Here is a 19,999-nt window from a genome sequence, read left to right as displayed (position 1 = left end):
GGAGAAATCATGACTGAAAGAAACTCCATTAATCAAAAACTCTAAACTGTCATTTACAAGCTGAAGTCCAAAGTAGGTTTCAATGCTGGGACATTGAATTAGGTTGAACCACATGAACTTGCCATTTTGGAGGTGAAAATGGTTGAATATCAATTTTACATGGTTCAACCTAACAGTAAGTGCTAAATATGTTTATAAAATAAATGAACAAACAAATGAATGAATGACTAATATAATAAGTAGAACTTGAACCTTTTGGGAAAGAGAAGATTCCTCGAATGCAGAGCCTCATTTATGAGTACAGATGTCTAATCTGGGATACCATCCTTCTCATCATCCCTGTCTATGGCTTAAAAAACACTCTGCACCCCAACACCATGTGACTTACATGGGGAACTGCGTGTTTGATGTTTCTCAATGTGTGGGAGACTTTGGATATTTTCACATAGCAGCCTCCCACATTTTATATCTTTGGCATCGCACTTGCTGAAGATCTTAAAAATCCCCTTAGATTCATTGCCAGTTTCCAGACCTGTCCCTCTTGGTTTTCATGTAGTTATAGCAACTTGCCCAGGCAACCTTTGTGCCCTTCCAAAGATTTCGACACACTGATTCTCCAGACTTCGCCATCGGCCCTGGTAATCATGACCTTGTTATTCACAAAGGGTGCCATCTTGCTTCTAGGCATTTGTGTGCACCACTTGGAGGTACCATTACAGCATTCTCGGAAGTCACACTAATCCACCATGAGGTGGCAGGGTGTGGTTCCTTTAGAAATTTGCAATTTTTGTAAATGGATCGAAATGCACGATCTGAACCCTTCTTTAGCCAGTATGAGGGCAGGCAAAATGATCCTTTTGACAATGAAGGACACTGCCACAATCACATTCTTCTCCTTTATCTACTCTCTTATTCCCACCATATGACTTTCCAAAGTAGCTCTGGAACAAAGCTTTAGGAAACAGGCAGTCCTCTCTGTGCTTATGTAACAGCTGGTGAAAGTAGTGGAAAAGTGTAGTTGCTGATGCCCATATCTATAGTAATAAGTTCATGCATACTACAGAGGTTCCGGCCATGGCACCAGGAGGCCACATTGGCAGGCTTTATTCTCAAGTTGTGGCCAAGCTCATGAACCAGGAGAACTGCGTAATGTGGTATATTTTCATAAGAGAAAGATTCAACACTGGTTGCATCCTTAGCCATGCAGAAACCACTGAGAAATGCATGGCCATGGTATTTCCCAAGACTTTGGCCAATAATTATATGAGCAACATCATGCTTCACCATGCTCAAAAGATGCCAGTGTCTCCAGCTGTCAAAATTTTGAAGTATTTCCTGCAAATTCAGGGAGATTTTCACAAGGGTTCTCTCTAACGGGTAAATACTACTTTCACATTTAGCTCCTTCATGTACCTGTTGACCAGAGTGTGGGCATCCATTATCATCTATGTAGTCTTGGTAACATTATTATTTGGAATTTTTTATTGTCAACCACAATAAACATTTCTAGATACTTGGGAAGTGTCCACACATAGGGCATATGAACTGAGTAGCATTCTATTCTGTTCTGAAATTGTGAAGTGGTTAAGAGCTCTTCCTGTTTCTCCACTGACTACACAAGACTCATCTGATTTTAAGGATAGGCTGTCAAGCATATGCTCAGAATTCTTCTAAGTATATATAGGCTTAATGGGAAAGACAGTGCCATGGAAAGTCAGGATTCCCTTTAGCCCTGAGCAAGTGCTAACAGTCACAAGAGATTCCAGGTCACCCTCTGAATATCCAGTCATCCTGAATAAAAGGCATGCCTAAGTTCGTGACAAATAATCCCTTCTTTTGCTTCCTTAATAATATGGCATTTTCCTTGTATGAACAGGACACAGGCCACATTTTCTGCTTTTTTCTTTCAGTTCTCTGAGCATCACTAGGTTCTTAGGCATGATTATTTCATAGTAAAGATATTCCCACTTACAATGCGTCCCCGGAAGTATAGTTACCATCAGCAATAAGATGACATGCAGCTTATTATGGGAAGGGCCTGTTCTCAAGCATCCCACCTAGGGATTCCTGAGGAAAAAAATCACTCCAAACCTTACTCATAAACACTTGATTTCATAGAAGAAAGGGCAAGGGGGGAGGCAAAGTAACTAACTGAGATTGTCATTGTCATGGCCCAAGTGAAACAGCTAGTGATCCAGACTTGTGTCTCTCACTTGCCTTCCCTGAGACCTAAATCTTTGTCTGTGACACAGTTGTTTGGCCAAAGCTCAAACCTGTGCTGCATGCCAGAAGCAGCTGCTCCCACCCTGAGTATTACATGATGATACCTGCCTTTTGGCTCCGTCTTTTCCTACTCCTGTTGTGCTCTCTGTCTTCAGGACTGTCCTTACTTTGCAATCTCCCACAAAGAACAGAAGGTTTTGCTCCTTAGCTGTGCTCCTGCTGTCTTTATAGAGGGCTATCCCAACGAGAGGAAACTTTCAGAGGTGCAGCCAGTACTATGACCCAGACTCAGGCTCTGAGAAAAGAGAAAACTATAACTGCCATCCCTCAGTCCCTGTCCCATAGAACAGCCTTCCCGTCCTATCATCTGTTATTCATTTGAGTCACTGAAACTAAAATTTCCAGATCCGGGGTTTGTGGATCCTTGGGGAGGTCACAGGCCTCTGCCGTCCAATGCCTTTGCACCATTTCCTACTCTGTACCACACAGCCCATTTCAAACCTCCAACATATTTCCTCTTGCTCCCTCATTATTCACAATATGATTATTTGCACAATCCTGGTATACATGTAAAGGATTTTTAGAATAATTAACCCATGCCTCTGTGAAAAGCAAATATATAAACTGAACAACAGCAAAAAAAAAAAAAAAAAAAAAAATTACCTGTGTTACCTTGGGTGAGTCATTATATACACTGCATTTTACTTTCTACGTCAATAAATACAGAAGCTTGGACTAGATAACCTCTAGGGGCCCTTCCAAATAAAATTATGTTATTTTTTCTAATAGTTTCAATTTAGTCTATAAGACAAAATACTCTTTTAAAAGAGCATATTAAAGATAAGTAATATATGGTTTTCACAATTTCAACATATTCTCAACCTTATAACTCTAAACAAATAATATTTAATAATTTTCTAAAGTAGTAGTATTTTATGTACCAGTATGTAAGCATTGATATTAGATATGACATTGTTGAAATTGAGCCTTGATATATCACTCTTTATACTTGTTTTTAGCATTTCCATGAAAGTATAGCTTGATGCAAATTTTCCTTATTGTGAAACATATACAGGGGATACCAAAAAAACTGTACACACATTTTAAGAAAGGAAAAAATCTGTATTAAAATTACACTGTTGGTAACCACTTTGAGCACCTCTTGTAATTTCAGGAGTCAAACGTGACTTGAATTCATCTTTTGTTATCGGTATATATTATTACAATTTTAATACAGTTTTTTCCTTTCTTAAAATGTGTGTACAGTTTTTTGGCACCCTCTGTATATCATTCCACAATATGTAACCCCAAAATAATGCAGGCCAAATTGTTGTTACAAAATTCATGAAATTGATCAAAATCCATTTCTTAATCATTTCAGGTTGCTGTTTTCTCAACCTTGCATTGCCCTTTTAAGACAAGACAGTAATGTTTCAAATTGCTAAAGGCAATGCCTGAAGTTTAGAACTATGAAATGTCCTTCTAGCTCTATAAATATTATTTATGCTCTATTTATTTGGAGTAAAACATTTTGGTCAATTCCATTACACTTTGAGATTAATAGTTATCTATTGATTCTTTAATACCTTAATCATAGAAGTAGAAGAAAAAAAAACAAATGCAACATCTTAAAGAAAAAAATATTAATAAAATCATAATCTTTTACCAAAATACAAACATTCCTGATTTCTGTTCTTTGAAAAACCCTTTCCTGAACTCACACAATTTCTCTGCTTCCCTTCTAGCCAAACCTTTAAATTAATTGTCTATACCAGATGTATCCAATTTCTCTCCTCTTATTCTGTCTCAAACCCATTTGATCCAGACTTTCACTTCCAATACTATTCTGAAAATTCTCTTTTCAAGGTACGAATAACTTCCATGGGGCAAAAATCAAATAATTAATTCTCATATCTCATTTTCTTGACTTTATATTTAATATCCTTGATCATGCTTCTCCTTTCTTGAAACATTTCATCTTGTGGCTTCCAGTCACCCACTGAATCTTATTTTTTCTCTTACATCATAGCTCTCTTACTCAGTCTACTTTGCCATTTTTTCTCACCCACTCAATTTCTAAAGGTTGGAATGTCCTAAAAATCAGTCCTCAGACTTTTTCCTTTTTTCCATCTATACTCATTCCATAGGCGATTGCATCCATTTTCATGCCTTCAAATTCCATCTCTAGACTCTTAACTCCAAGCCAAGACAACATGCCTAAAATACAGCCTTCTATATTTAAGTATTTACTGAACATCTTTCTTTGCAGGTGAAAGAGGCATCACAGAGCCAATGTGGTCCCCCAAATTTGTTTTAACCCAAAACTTTCATCTCCCCATTACCATTTCAATTTTAAAAATGCAAACTTATATACCCTTAGATTAAAAACAAAAAAACTGGGAGTGACATTATAGGAATGGCAGCAGCTGGGTGCACTTTTGAGTTCTCCTCCGGATCTTATCAGAAACGGGACATTTATAACCCATCAAAGGACTCTCTGCTCATCACACAGAACAGCTAAGAGACTCGTGCAAGGATTACTTGCAGGTGGGGAAAATTCGGCGAGCAGGGGAAGAGGGAAGGGAGCGGAGTGGAGATGCGGCCCACATCTGCAGCTGTGGGGTCATGGTCCGCATCAGCGGCCGTGGAAATGCGGTCTGCATCTGCGGCTGTGGAGGTGCAGCCCACATCTGCGACTGTGGAAACGCGGCCGCATCCTTGGCGGTGGAAACCCGGCTAACATCCGCAGCTGCAGAGACGTAGGGGATCCCAGGACGGAACAGAGAACACAAAAGCCAGGAGGTGGGCTCTTTCCCTGCATCCCACAGCTGATCTCTCCCGCTGAGGGGGCGGCATATCTAGCATCTGAGGCAATAACCTCAGCTGATAACTCCAGTTAAGCCCTAGGCCGGACAAAGGACACAAACTCCATACCTGGGACCCTCCCCCAGCTCTTCCAATCCTACCCCTGCCCTTCCAGAGACTTGAACTGGCCCCTGAACTGAGGAGTAGTGTCATATTGCCGAGGAGCCTTGCTGCTCGGGCTCTCGGAAGACCGGTGGGTGGCTCTGGCCCAGAGAGGAGGCTGGGAGGAGTGTGGGTTTTGCTGGGCTAGAAGAGAGGGGTCTCCTCTGCCCCCAGCCACCACCTTTTCTGGCCTGCGGGAAGAGTGTGACACAGCTGGGATGGGAAAGAGAAGACCCCTCCATCCACAGCCCCCACCCTTTCTGGCCTGCCTAGGGCGGGGCAATTACATCTATGGAGGCACTCCCAGGGATCAGCAGTAAGTGGCAGACAAAGCTCTGGGCTTTCAGCAGCTCAGAAATCTCCTGCCTGCCACACACACACACACACACACACACACACACACACACACACACACACGGAAGAAGTGCCCTAAGACTCAGGAGAACTAGGTACAGGGCTGGTTCTGTTACTCAGCGTGCATATGTGCAGGCAAGGGCAGAAACTGCACTGGCTTTGTAAAAACTACCGTCCAGACCCCTCAGCCCCACGCATTTAAATCTGCAGTCCCAACGTCACTCTGCGCACCAGGTGACCGGCTCTGTCTGCACAATATGCAGGGGACGCTTTGGTACAGCAGAGGACAACCTCGAGATTACTTGGTGGGCTTAAGCCAAGACTGTTTTGTTTTGTTTTGTTTTTCTATCTTTGATATCTTTGCCTGTGTTGAGTGGGGGTTGTCGGTTGTTTTTACATGTGAATGTATTCGATTTTTTTCTTTGTTATTGTTGTTGCTGTGCTTGGTGATTCGCTTTGTTCTGAAATTGCCCTACCAGGGCCCAGCTTAAGAGGCACAAGATTCAACATACCCAGAAGCCAACTGCAGAACGAACCAGAGTACTACCAGTTTTGACCTACAAGTGACACACCCAGAGGGGATTCTTTACAGGCACAAGAGCCCATAGAGGCCAAACCACATTTAAGCGGTCAACCCTCACGCAGCAGAACACCCTGCGGTGGGCAGAGCCAAGTCTCACAACTAGTAAGCCTAGGAGTTAACCCCACCTACTCACAAGCGAAAAGCAATTAAAGATCTTCTTTAACAGGACAATATACACAACGCAATAGTCACCTTTGGAGCACACGCAGAGGAGAAGAATGAACTAGTGCAAGTCAAATATAAAGAACACATACTACATGAGATAACCCAGCAAGAACTGAGAACTCTAGGGCATCTACCTAATACATTGAAACAAACATAGAGAGTCAGCCAGAATGGGGAAACCAAGAAACATGTCCCAAATAAAAGAACAGAAGAAACCTCCAGAAATGGAACCAAATGAAACAGAGGTAATCAACCTATCAGAGACAGAGTTCAGAACACAGATGATAAGAATGTTTAAGGAGCTTACAGACGACATCAAGAAGGATGTAGAAATCATAATGAACAACCAGTTAGAACTAAAGAACACAATTACTGAAATAAATAACTCACTTGAAGGAATTAACAGCAGGTTAGATGAAGCAGAGGATCGAATCAGCGACTTAGAAGACAAGTTAGCAGAGATCACCCAAACAGAACAACAGAAAGAAAAAAGAATAAAAAACAATGAAGATGGTTTAAGAGACCTATGGGATAACATCAAGCGCAACAGCATGTGCATCATAGGAATACCAGAAGGTGAAGAGAGGAAGCAAGGGATTGAGAACATATTTGAAGTAATAATGTCCGAAAACTTCCCTAACCTGATAAAGGAAACCAACATACAAGTCCAGGAAGTGCAGAGAGTTCCAACCAGGATAAACCCAAACAGGTCCACACCAAGACACATTATAGTTAAAATGGCAAAGGTTAAAGACAAAGAGAGAATCCTAAAAGCAGCAAGAGAAAGACAGAGGGTTACATACAAGGGAACTCCCATAAGACTATCAAATTACTTTTCTACAGAAACATTGAAGGCCAGGAGGGAGTGGCAGGAGATGCTCAAAGTGATGGAAAACAAAGGCCTACAACCGAGATTGCTTTATCCAGCAAGGCTATAATTTAAAGTTGATAGAGAGATAAAGAGCTTCCCAGAAAAGAACAAGCTAAAGGAATTTATTACCACCAAGCCAGCATTGCAAGAAATACTAAAAGGATTTCTGTAAATAGAAGAAAGATGAAAACAATCTAACTACAAATTTAAAAATGGCAATAACTATGTACCTATCAATAATCACTTCCAATGTAAATGGATTAAATGCTCCAATCAAGAGACATAGGGTGGCTGAGTGGATAAGAAAGCAAGACCCTTGTATATGCTGTATACAAGAGACCCACCTCAGATCAAAAGACACACACAGGCTGAAAGTGAAGTGCTGGAGTAATATATTTCATGCAAATGGAAATCAGAAAAAAGCTGGAGTTGCAATACTTATTTCTCACAAAATAGACTTTAAAATGAAGAAAATGTTAAAAGACAAAGACGGGCACTATATAACAATAAAGGGATCGATCTCACAAGAGGACATAACCCTAGTAAACATCTATGCACCCAACATAGGAGCACCTAAATATATAAAACAGATATTGACTGACATAAAGACAGAGATCAACAGTAACACTATCATAGTAGGGCACTTCAACACACCTCTGGAAACAAGGGACAGGTCTTCCAGACAGAAAATCAATATGGAAACAAGAGCCTTAAATGATACATTGGACCACTTGGATTTAATAGATATTTTCAGAGCATTTCACCCCAATGCTGCAGTACACACATTCTTCTTTGGCGCGCATGGAACATTTTCCAAGATAGATCATATGTTAGGCCACAAAACAAGTCTTGATATGGGCCGACCCGGTGGCTCAGGCAGTTAGAGCTCCGTGCTCCTAACTACAAAGGCTGCCGGTTCGATTCCCACATGGGCCATTGGGCTCTCAACCACAAGGTTGCCAGTTCAATTCCTCGACTCCCGCAAGGGATGGTGGGCAGCGCCCTCTGCAACTAAAAAATTGAACACGGCACCTTAAGCTGTGCTGCCACTGAGCTCCTGGATGGCTCAGTTGGTTGGATCATGTCCTCTCAACCACAAGGTTGCCGGTTCGGCTCCCGCAAGGGATGGTGGGCTGTGCCCCCTGCAACTAGAAAACAGCAACTGGACCTGGAGCTGAGCTGCACCCTTCACAACTAAGACTGAAAGGACAACAACTTGAAGCTGAACAGAACCCTCCACAACTAAGATTGAAAGGACAACAACTTGACTTGGATAAAAAGAAAAAAGTCCTGAAGTACACACTGTTCCCCAATAAAGTCCTGTTCCCCTTCCCCAATAAAAAAACAAAAAAAAAACAAAAACAAAAAAAAAGAAGCTCAGCAGACTCCAAACATGATAAACTCAAATAAAACAATGCTCAGACACATCATAAACAAGCTACTAAAAACATTAGACTATGAACAAAACTTTGAAAACAGCTAGAGAAAAACAATACATTACAGTTAGGGAAACAGTAATTTGAATCATTTCTGATTTCTCATTAAAAACTATGGAGGACAGAAGACAGTGGAGCAGCATCTTAAAGTGATGAAAGAGAATAACTGTGAATCCAGAATTTTATGTCCATTGAAAATCTCTTTCAGGATGAAAGATAAATAAGGACATTATCAAATAAAGGGAAACTCAGAGAAATTGCTAGTAGACCTGCTCTAAAAAAATGCTAAAATAAGTTTTTCAGCCAAAAGGAAATGATAGAAACTTGAATTTATTAAATCTCTTACTCAAAAGTAAATTTTTAAATATAATATTTTATTTTGTAAGTAATTAGAGGTTTGTCTGAAGACAAATAAAGAGTATTTTCAAGAATGAAGGAAAAGGATGAAAAATAGCAAATACACGGGCAAATGTAAAACTGGTTTTCTTCTTAAGTTCTTTAAAATATGTATGTTTGTCTAAATCAATTTATGTATGTTTAACCCACGTGACAGCTATAATGAAAACGTTGGTGAGGAAGAGTAAAAGGAACCTATATGGTTGTAGAGTTTCTATTAATGCATTTCAACGGAAGAGGTAAAATATACCTCTGAGAAGACCGTGAAAGGTCAAGTATATATGTTATGAAACCTAGAGCAGAGCAAGCACTAAGAAATAATACAAGAGATATAGATAACATTCAATAGCTAAATTAAACTACAATATGAAAAATAAATATTCAAAGAATCCAAAAAAGGCCAGAAAAGGAGAGGGATAAAAAAGATATGGTACAAACAGAAAACAAATAATAAAATGATAGAATTAAATACAATTGTATCAGTAAACACATTTAAATAAATAGTTGAAACATATATTAAGAGATTGTCAAGTTGAATTAGAAAAAAAAAAAAAACAAGGCTCACCTACATTCTGTCAACAAGAAACCTACTTTAACTATAACTATATTGGTAAGTTAAAAGTTGAAGGATGAAGAAAGATATGCCATGCAACGATCAAAAGGAAGTTGGAGTGACTATAGTAATATTAGAAAAAGTAGACTTCAGGACAAGAATATAACTAGGGATAAGGAGGGAAAATATATAATGATGAAAGGATCAATTAACCAAGAAAACTTAACAAATACATATATATATATAGATGTATCTATCTATCTATCTATCTATCTATCTATCTATCTATCTATCTATCTATGTATCTATCTACAGATATAGTTATACATATATACACACCTACATATACATTTATAAATGTATATATATGCACACATACATATATATGCATATATACTCATATGTGTATATATATATATTCATATATATTCATATTTAATACAACAGAGCTTTGAAATAGATGAAGCAAAAAATAGTATAACAGGAAAAAGAATAAACTAACACTTTTAAGTAATACATGGTCCAAAAAGGAAGTTATAAGGGAAATTAGAAATCTTTTGAGTAGAATGAAAATAAAATCACAACATACCACCATTTTTAAGGTATAGCTGAAACAGTGGTTAGAGGGAAGATTATAATATTAAATATTACAGATTAAAAAAGAAGACAGTTCTCATTCCCATGTTTTAAATTTCTACCTTAAGAAATGAGAAAGGAGAGCAAAATACCACCCAAAGCAAACAAAAAGAAGGAAATAACCAAAAAAGGAACATAAATCAATAAAATTGAAAAAAAAATAGTAGACAATACAATGAAATCAGAAGTTGGTTATTTGAAAAGTCTGAGGTGGGAGAAAATAAAAAGAAACAACACAGAGGATTTAGTAAATATTGCATTTACTTGTAATGATACTTTCACTCCTGGCAAAGGAGAAAAAAAAAAAAAAATCTGTGGACAAGATGATCAGAGTTTGAACTGTGTCCTGTTTTCACATGGGCAAATTTGATTTTATTTCATTCTATTTCTGTAGAATTGATGAAAATCACTATAATTACATAAGCCAAGTGATGGATGAGGTATGATCATGGAAACTGTCTTTATCAGTTTATCAAAACTGGATGATCTAGTACTGTGTAGCAGGGAATTAGAAACAAAATTTGGAAACTACAGGATCTCATTCCCTAGTGTTTTTCAAATATCTCAAAGCATTTTTAATATGGAGCTGGAGCTGTCAGAGGCCCAATTTGAGCCCCTTGAAAAATTTAGATTATGTTAAGGATAAATCTATACAATTTCAAAATCAACATGTATGTATTCCAAAAAAGATGACATTTTTGGTCTTAATTATTTTTAAAAGAAGACGATATTATGAACTTAATAATCATAAATGAAGAATAGATATGAAACTCTTGAAAATATCTGGAAAGCCATTGTAAATAAATATTATTTGAGATTTAATAAAGAGATGATAACTGTGAAAGCCTTGGTCACACATGCTTTGGTAACTTAAATGGTGATCAAATTGCCTCTCTGTAACTATAATAGTCTTTTTGTAAAAGGTCTCAAAAGTTAATGGGGGAAAGAATAATGCCATACATATTTCATCAGAGAAATTTTCAAAATGAATCTGTAAACTTATTTACTTTTCTTAGTAAATTTTGTTTGGTATTTTTGTCCTCTCTCCTTTGCACTGGGTGTCTTTTCAATATAAATTTTCCTCTAAAAATGTAATCTACTCTGAATATGTATGGGAATACTCACATTGCAAAAGCAAAGCCCTTATTAAATTTTTCAGGCTTTGCAGAAACTATGTACTTTTAGAGTCTGGCTTGTTGCCCCAGGAACCTATGTCCATGGAACGGCATTTGTCTGTCAATTTCCCCCAGTAAACAAATTATTAAATGAATTATGACAGTAAGTAACCATAGGGAAATGACCGTAGGAAAGTAAGTGGGAAGCTATGAACCCCCTGCTAAATAGATCATAAAATTTTATCCTCTGGTGCCATTTTCTCACAATTCTAAATATGTCACATTGCACTAAAAAATGAAATTTACATAGCTGTCATTTCCATTGAAGTCCTTTTTGCAGATAGCACAAGGTAATTTGATGCCATTCTAGGTGGCTAATATGAATAATTTATGAAAAATCTCCTGGCGACTAATCTTCTGTCATTCAAGGTTAAGTAAGAATCCCTTTCTCCCTTCCATTTTTTTGGCCTGATTATCTAAAGAACACTTTGATCTTAGTGACTACTACAAAAATTGGAACATCTATCATTATTTTACAAATTGGTATTAAAAATCAATAAAAGTCAGATTTGGTGAATATTCTCTCACGTGAATGCAAGTTATAAGCCAGAAGTATTTCCTTTTCCCAACAACACACTGATTTGTATATGTTCTGAAAGGGCAAGCAGGAGGGTAAGAATAAATTATTTTACAGCGCCCTAAGTGTGCACAAAGTGCTTGACAAATTCCCAAAAGTTGCATTACTGCACTAACACTATTTTCTACATGAATAATTCATGATTATCAAAGGACAGAAGACACCTAAAATTTGTTATCAAAGCCCCAAGACATGGATTACTTTATCATTTAAATATCACAGCAAAACTCTAAATAAAATATTTCTCAGAAAAAAAAAATTCAGGAAGTTACCTCTGTTGCTGCCTCCAGGGAAAAAAAGAAGATCACATAATACATTTGAAATGCAGATACACTTTTGTGATTGTCTGGCTATTTATACTTTCTGATTATCTGCTGTTATGGATAATTAAGAATTTGCTCTATTTTGACATTTTTGTCTCAGTAGGCAACAAAACTTACTAGTAGTTATTTCACACACTTAAACTAGTCAAAACTACTGGTAATAGCAAAGGTGTTAAAACAGAATAATAAAAATAAAAAATTAGAATGACTAGTACATAGGGAAGAGACCTGGCTTCGGGCAACAGAAGCATGTTGGAAGTGGTGGTGATAAGTAGTTACATATGTGCAAATATACCTCCGTGGAGGTTAGCTGAATTTTACTGAACATCGTATTGAAAACATGAAAACCTTTATCGGACTAGGTAAAAAGGCCTATTATATTAAAAATGAGCAAACCGAACACAGCACATGCAGTAAACCCATATGCCAGGAGTGGGTTATTCAAGGCTTAGCCTTCCAGTGTATGAAATAAGAACAGGCTTTTGTATAAGGGAGGAAGTAGACAGAAAATAAGGAAGGGAGAAAAAAAGCAAAAGTGTGTAACCATAGCTATAAGCCTAAGTGATTTGGCAGTTGTTCAATACTAATTAAACACATTAAGCAACCACCTAATCTTGTGCAATATCCATAGGCTATAACAGTTTCATAGTCTCCTTAACCTTAGTCATTATTGCCTTTAAATTTAAAGTGAGCAAGGAGCAAAAATAGCGTTTAACAAAAATTATACGTATAGATTAGAGCTCCCTAAACATTGAAATACGTTTTTCAAATCCATGTTGGGTATTCCTTAAGTGTCTTTGTTGAAAGAAAATTAGAATAACATTTTATTTTAATATTGCAAGTAATTTAAAAAATTGTTTGAAGGCTAGTATAGCGAGGATCCATTATTCAAATACTGACACATTAGGGAGCCATGCCAACTGTGACCGATGCAGAACACATATCTTTTGCTCTAAACTGATGGAATTTATTAAAATCTAAAAGAATAAACCAATTTGGCAGCTATGTGTCTGGTAAAACATTACACTATAATAGAAAAAAATACACATGGAAAATGAACGATTCATACTTTGGAAATATCAACTCACATAAAATGCCAAAACGAATATTTATTTGCTTTTTAAAGTTTAACTAAACCTATTTGTTAAACTCTACTCCGATTTTGATTTATTGTTACCTTTATTTTTATAAATCATTAATTGCCTACAGATGGCATTTATTCCATGTGTAATACACACTACACCATCACTAGAAAAGTACTACAATAGCTTAAAAATACCTCTTATTATCAGCCACCCACCTCACTTATTGCTAAAATCAATGAGATGCATTTATGTGAAATGAAGTAATTGTCCAGTATACTAAATTTATAATTATGACATGATGTTAAACAAACAAAAAAACGCCACTAATGTGGTTGGGATTCTGAAAACACAATAAATAATCTACAACTTTTATCCAAGTTTAACAAATATTCAGTTACTAGGATAAATTAATGGCCAGGTTTAATGTTTTCAAAGAGAAATATACTCTAACAAAACAAAACAAAACAAACAAAACAAATCAACAGGAATCAGCTTTCTAACTTCCACTATCAACTAAGCTCAGATCTTTTTAAACATATTGTCTTCCTTTCCTTCTCTTTTTAATTGAATGTACAGGAGTTTTATACAGTAAATATTGAGAAGTTGACATAAGGAAACACACACACACACACACATTGACAACATACCTGTGACTTTTAATTGGTTAGAAAAGACTAGAAATATTTTGAACTCAAATCACTTGGGAAGCTTCATTATACACATATTCAGTACAGGACAGTGCGAAGTAAAAACAAAAACAATGTTTACTTTCTTATAAACACACATCAAAGAAATTATTCCAATCATACAAAGTGAAAAATAACTGTACATTTAATCTTGCCTAATAATATAAAGCTTGGGAAACAAAATATTACTTTGTATTAAGTCAATTGCAGAATGTGAATATTTCAGTTGTGGAATTTGAAACTTATGCTATTTTACGTATTAAGTGAAAACACATTCAGCATAAATTGTGTCCTGGAATTCACATTTACATGATTGCTAGTCAGTGTAGTATCTAAATAGGCAAAACATAGCTCTCACTGTAGTAATAAACATAAATTCTTGTTCTTTTCTTAAAATTCCATACAATTCAGCTTTAAAGTCACTAAAATAGTTTCTATTAGAAATGTTTTCAAGTTGTCTACACTGTGTGTTCTTGATTATTTTATGCAAATTAATGCTGAACTGTATTTCAGAATATCTGAAAACTCTTCATCTCATACTTATGAGTCAGTACAATACTATTTTTCTTGAAAATATATTTAATATTCAGAAAGGACAATTAATGTACTTTCATTAAGGGACTAGTAGTCAATTTCATATTAAGAAGGAGAAATTAGGTTCTGTTAGTGACATAAAGATACATTAATATTATGAATAAAAGTCCAGGATCTCTTAGAAATTACTTAAAAAGGATAAAATCATAGACACACATATGTCCACCTGTATGAGATAAATCATCTCTTCTAGGAAGTTAACTGGTTGTCCTGAGAGCAGCAGTGTAACTCAGAGTAGGGCACACTGCTCTGATGAAAGTGCTATCACTCTCATCGCAATGAACTGTGAATGGGGAATTATTAGTGAGTTATAGAATCTTTTACTCAATACTATCTGGGGAAAAATACAAAAGCTAAAATAGTGTATCAACGTTTTGAAGAGGACTGCATTTCATTCCAAAGCCACATGTTTGTGAAGAATACCTGCTTTCCTCTACAATCTAGCATTATTGATCAGAAGTAGACAGTAAAATAAACAACAACAAATTGTACACTGTACCCAAAGATAAATGCTGAGATTATAATATAATTGCCTTCTGGAAATCAATTTTTCAATTTGGAGGCCACTGGTTTGGGCTGAGCATGAAAATTCCACTGTGATTGTTTATGCCATTTTTTTTGGATAAGAATTTCATTCTAGGACCCAAGACTTTAGGTAATATTGGTACAGCCTTGTGACTCATGTTGATTAAGAGTGATTGCTTGTGTTGGAAAGCTGTAACCTTTTAGAATAAAAAAAAAATGATTATCTGAAACAGTCTGTGATGTCTTAACTCTTTTCCTTCTTGCTCAACTCATAAACAGTGTGTATATACAGATGTAGTAAATCTGTAAACAAACACATTTGTGTCAGGTTTACATAATGGTTAACAACAAAGATATTAGAAAAAGAAGGTCTATTGGTTCCATCATGTTCTAAGGGTGTAACATGGGCAACCTGTTTAACTTCTGTAAGCCTCAGTTTGACAAAAATATATAGATCCAAAGGTTGTCAAGCTCTTCTTAATAAATTCTGCATTGTTTATGCTGTAGAAAATAATCAAAGACTATTATAATCTTTATAAATTTCTTTGTGAAACAATAATAAATTAGCTGACTCATGAAAAATAAAACTAGGCTTCAACAACAACAACAAAGAAAATGTACAAACAATGATCAAACCGAATATATGATTACCCATTATTGGCAATTTATATTGAACACCTCTTAACTAGGGCACATATAAATAAGAAAAACTAATGAAAATAATGTTGGTGGTTAAATTTTTTGTAGACACAAAGACTGATTTTTTAAAACTTTTGAAGTTATATAGTTTTCTGATCAGTATTTCTAAATCTGTCTTAAGGTTTTTTTCATATTATAGCTGTTCCAAACAAAAAGCAATGACATATTACATAAAAGTAACTATATTCAAAAGATAGTGGTAGATTAATTAACAAGTCATTTAAAAATTCACTCTTTGAGCTTTTTATGGAAGAGATAATACTATTCTATATTTTGTTCTTTAAATTGTTGTTTCGAGTATTACATTACATGCAGGAATACAAAAAAAAGTTATCCGAGAAGATGGAAATAAGTAGCACAGTGAAAAGTGATAATATCAAATTGTGAGTGAATGTAAAATTTGATAAAAGTGTATTTTCACTAAACTAATTATAAAGTTATAAGCCAACTTTCAGTTTCCACTTTGATTGGTAAAGAACTTGAAAGTCAGCGCTTACAGCCTTTACAACAAGAAAAATCTGAACAAGGTAAAGATCAATTACTTTTCTTGGACCTGTCAGAGAACTGAGGTTGAAGGGCAAACTGCCAGCCTGAAATCAGAAGAGACAGGCAAAACCAGTGGTGACACACCTGGCATACCTGGAGTAGAAGCCGCTAGAGTCATAAACTAGTAAAAAGACTTCAATAGTAATTTTGACAAATTACTGGAGGGTAAGTGTGGATTATCCTGAGAGTGAGAAACTCCTGAGGACCTGCATCTCTGGGGAGGATCTCACAATTTCATAGACTGTACCTCCATGAACCCACCAGGTTCTCATTGTGAAGATCTGGGAAGAGTCCCTCATGGCTGTGGCAGTGAAGGGGAAGAGATGTCTTCATGAAATACATTAGGATTCTTTTTATAACAAGGGCCTCCTCTCCAGGGGAAAAGGCTTTACCAAAAAAGAACACTTCTTCCATGCCAGTCCCCTCTGACCTTCCAGTCTCACCTACGAGGTTGGCAGGCCGGGGGTGGGGGCAGTGGGAGTTGCTATACCACTTGAGAAACACTTGTGAAGGTCACAGCTCTGAGATGCAGATGCTCTAAACACATTAAAATTTACACCCAAGATTTTAGAATGCTCCACTCCCCCATACCTTACCACCACAACCAACCGTATTGGAAATGGTCTAGTAAAACAGTATTGCATTATAGCTGGAAGAGTTACAAGACACACTCTTGAGGAGGAATACTTAGGGAAGCCCAGTGTCAACAGGGGAGACAAAAACAAGGACGTTAGCGGAATTTGAAGCCTCTGGAACCTACAGGTACAGCAAATATTAAACACAGCCCAAATCCTAACCAGATTAATATAAATTCTTAGAATAAAGGCCTATTTACCTCAGTTCCCATTACCCAATACTAAAGGTCTAGCTTGTAACAAAAAGTAACAAGGTATGCCAAAAGACCAGCAAAAACACAGTCTGCAGAGACAAAGAAATCCTAAGAACCAGACTCAGGAATGACACAGATGTTGGAATTATCAATCAGGAAATTTAAAATAACTATGATTCATATATTAAGGATTCTAATGAAATAAAGTAGACAATATGCAAAAACAAATGGACACTGAAGACAGGGAGATGCAAACTCTAAGAAAAATCAAAAGGAAATGCTATAAACCAAAACCACTGTAACAGAAATGAAGAATACCTTTAATGGGCTGATCAGTAATCTGGGTGTGGCTGAGAAGAGAATCACTGAATTTGAATATTTGTCAATAGAAATGTCCCAGACTGAAATGAAATAGAAAATAAAAGAAAAAATAAAGATACCTGACCATCTGCCGTGCAACAATTAAGGAAATTTGTGGCTGAGAAAGCAACAATGATGAGTATATATAAAAGGAATGCAAAAGCCAACTTAAAAGAGCTCCTAGTGGCCAAAGATGGAATGATTTAATCAAGAAAATAAAGTAGTATGATTTATAACCCAAAGAAAAAACTGAATTTCTATGAGTTCATACTGATATAAAGGATTGAATATACATAAATAGTTAGGGACTATTTATTTGATATGAGAGACAAGTCTCTCATGTAGAAAAATTCCAAATAATTTATGTAGGCACTCTGCCTTCAAAGAAGTAGAGCGCTAACTCCCCAGGCATGGGCTGTGAAGAACATGGAAAAGGAATAAAGGAATAACATTATAGCGTATAAATCTGACAAACACTACCTCAGTCAAGTGATCAAGGTCAACATCATCAGTGATAAATCATGTGGATAATGTGTAATCTGGAAAGGGTATGATGACAATAATCCTTTACCCCTGTAGTCTTCTTCCTCAAATTCCATCAGCTCATTCCAATCATGAGGAAATAATGGGAGAAATCCAAATTGTGGGACAGTCTACAAAACACCTGAGTGATAATCCTGCAAATCTTATCAAAAACAAAGAAAACCTGAGAAGCTGTTAGAGCCAAGAGGAGCCTAAAGACTGAATACAATGTGGTATCTGTGATTGGGTCTTAGACCAGAAAAGGATGTGAGGTGAAACACTGAGAAAGTTGAATAAAGTATGGATACTAATGTATCAGTATTGATTCATTAATTATAACAAGTTTGCTATACAAATGGCAGATTTTCATAATAGGAGAAATTGGGTGCACGGTATCTAGGAATTCTGTTCTATCTTCAGAATAACCCTATAAATCTAAAACGTCTCTAAAATAAAAAGTTTGTTTAAAAAATGATATCAAACTGCCAATTGCTACACCTGAATTAATATACTTAAACATCTCTTACCCTAGTTTCCTTGTTTAGAGTACTGATTATAAACTCAATCAAAATAAGAACTATTTGTTAATTTATAAGACTTTGCCTAACTTTGCAATTCAGACAATTGTCATCTTAAGAACATAATTTCTGAGTGTGTGGTCTTGCTAGGAAATGTAAGACATGTGCAATTTATACCTACTTATGAATTTAAAATATACTACTTTTAATGAAAAGTAATCCTCTCTGTAATAAAAAACAGTAAACAACAAGTAACAGTGCATCACATGAATTAAACATACAATTATGTTTGAAATACAAATGTAAATATGATCCTACATATAAATATAAAGAAAACATGGTACAATTCTCAATTATTGGACTGAAAGAGAGATAGAAGACTCTTTGAAGCTATGTTGGCTTTTGCTTTGTCTGGTCCAGTTCCTAAAACAATACAAGTAATGTGTTAGTTCAACAATGACTGTATGTTAAATGTGTGAATGAGCACTACAGCTAAAATGATGGATCATCAGCATGGTTTGGGAACTAATTAGATTTCTATGTGAATAGACTTATTATATCTGTTGCTGTAGAACTTCAGAACCCTGAAATAATGTTATACACTGCCCATATTCTCTTCCGCTGCTCTCCCCTCTGGCCTACATTAACCACCTACAATAATAATGACCATCAGAGATGAGTGCTGTATATTATTTAGTGATATATGTGTTTTTCTCAAATGGGGCTCTGAGGGATTAGGGGTACTTTGAAATGTCAGGACTTGTCTTGTTGTTATTGCTAGATTAGGGGAAAAATCCTTCAATTCCAGTTTACTATCAACAAAGTAATTATGATGAGTTGATGGCAAGATAAGCCACAGTGTGCACAATCCCCCTACCTCATGACATGACAGATGATGGGAATCATGGCATGTATATATTGTTATTATTTAAAGATTCAATTAGTCAAATGAGAAGTACTTTTAATGTTCAAAGGACTGAAGGACCCATATTTTCTGGATGTCAACATGATCAGATACCTACTATTTTTAAAAAATATTTCTATTTAATTGTAAAATTATACAATTAATATTTAATAACGGCTAAATTTAACAATTTGCTTGCAAGATCCCTGAAAATTTACCAATTGGTTCCTTTTTTCTACCTTTTTTTTTTTTAATTATTAGTTTCAGGTGTACAAAACAAGGTAATAGTTAGACATTTATCATTTATATCCCTCACACATTGATAACCCCTGTCCCCCATCTACTACCCCTCTGATATCGCATACAGCCGTTACATTTCCACAGTCTCTATTCCTAATGCTGTACTCTAATTCTTGTAACCATATATATGTGTGTGTGTGTGTGTATATATATATATATATATATATATATA

General features: G+C 36.0%; 1 protein-coding gene across 5 annotated transcripts in view; it reads right to left on the bottom strand.

Moving 5' to 3' along the window:
- Nucleotides 1-19,999, bottom strand: part of PCDH11X (protocadherin 11 X-linked) — an 800,197-nt gene that overhangs the window by 174,627 nt on the left and 605,571 nt on the right. The gene's annotated exons all lie outside the window — the stretch shown is intronic.

Source organism: Rhinolophus sinicus, chromosome 18, assembly GCF_057876585.1.
Source record: "Rhinolophus sinicus isolate RSI-liver-muscle chromosome 18, RSI-T2T, whole genome shotgun sequence".
NCBI lineage: Eukaryota > Metazoa > Chordata > Mammalia > Chiroptera > Rhinolophidae > Rhinolophus > Rhinolophus sinicus.
Note: the sequence above shows the minus strand (reverse complement) of the source record. Positions and strands in the feature narration are given on the sequence as shown.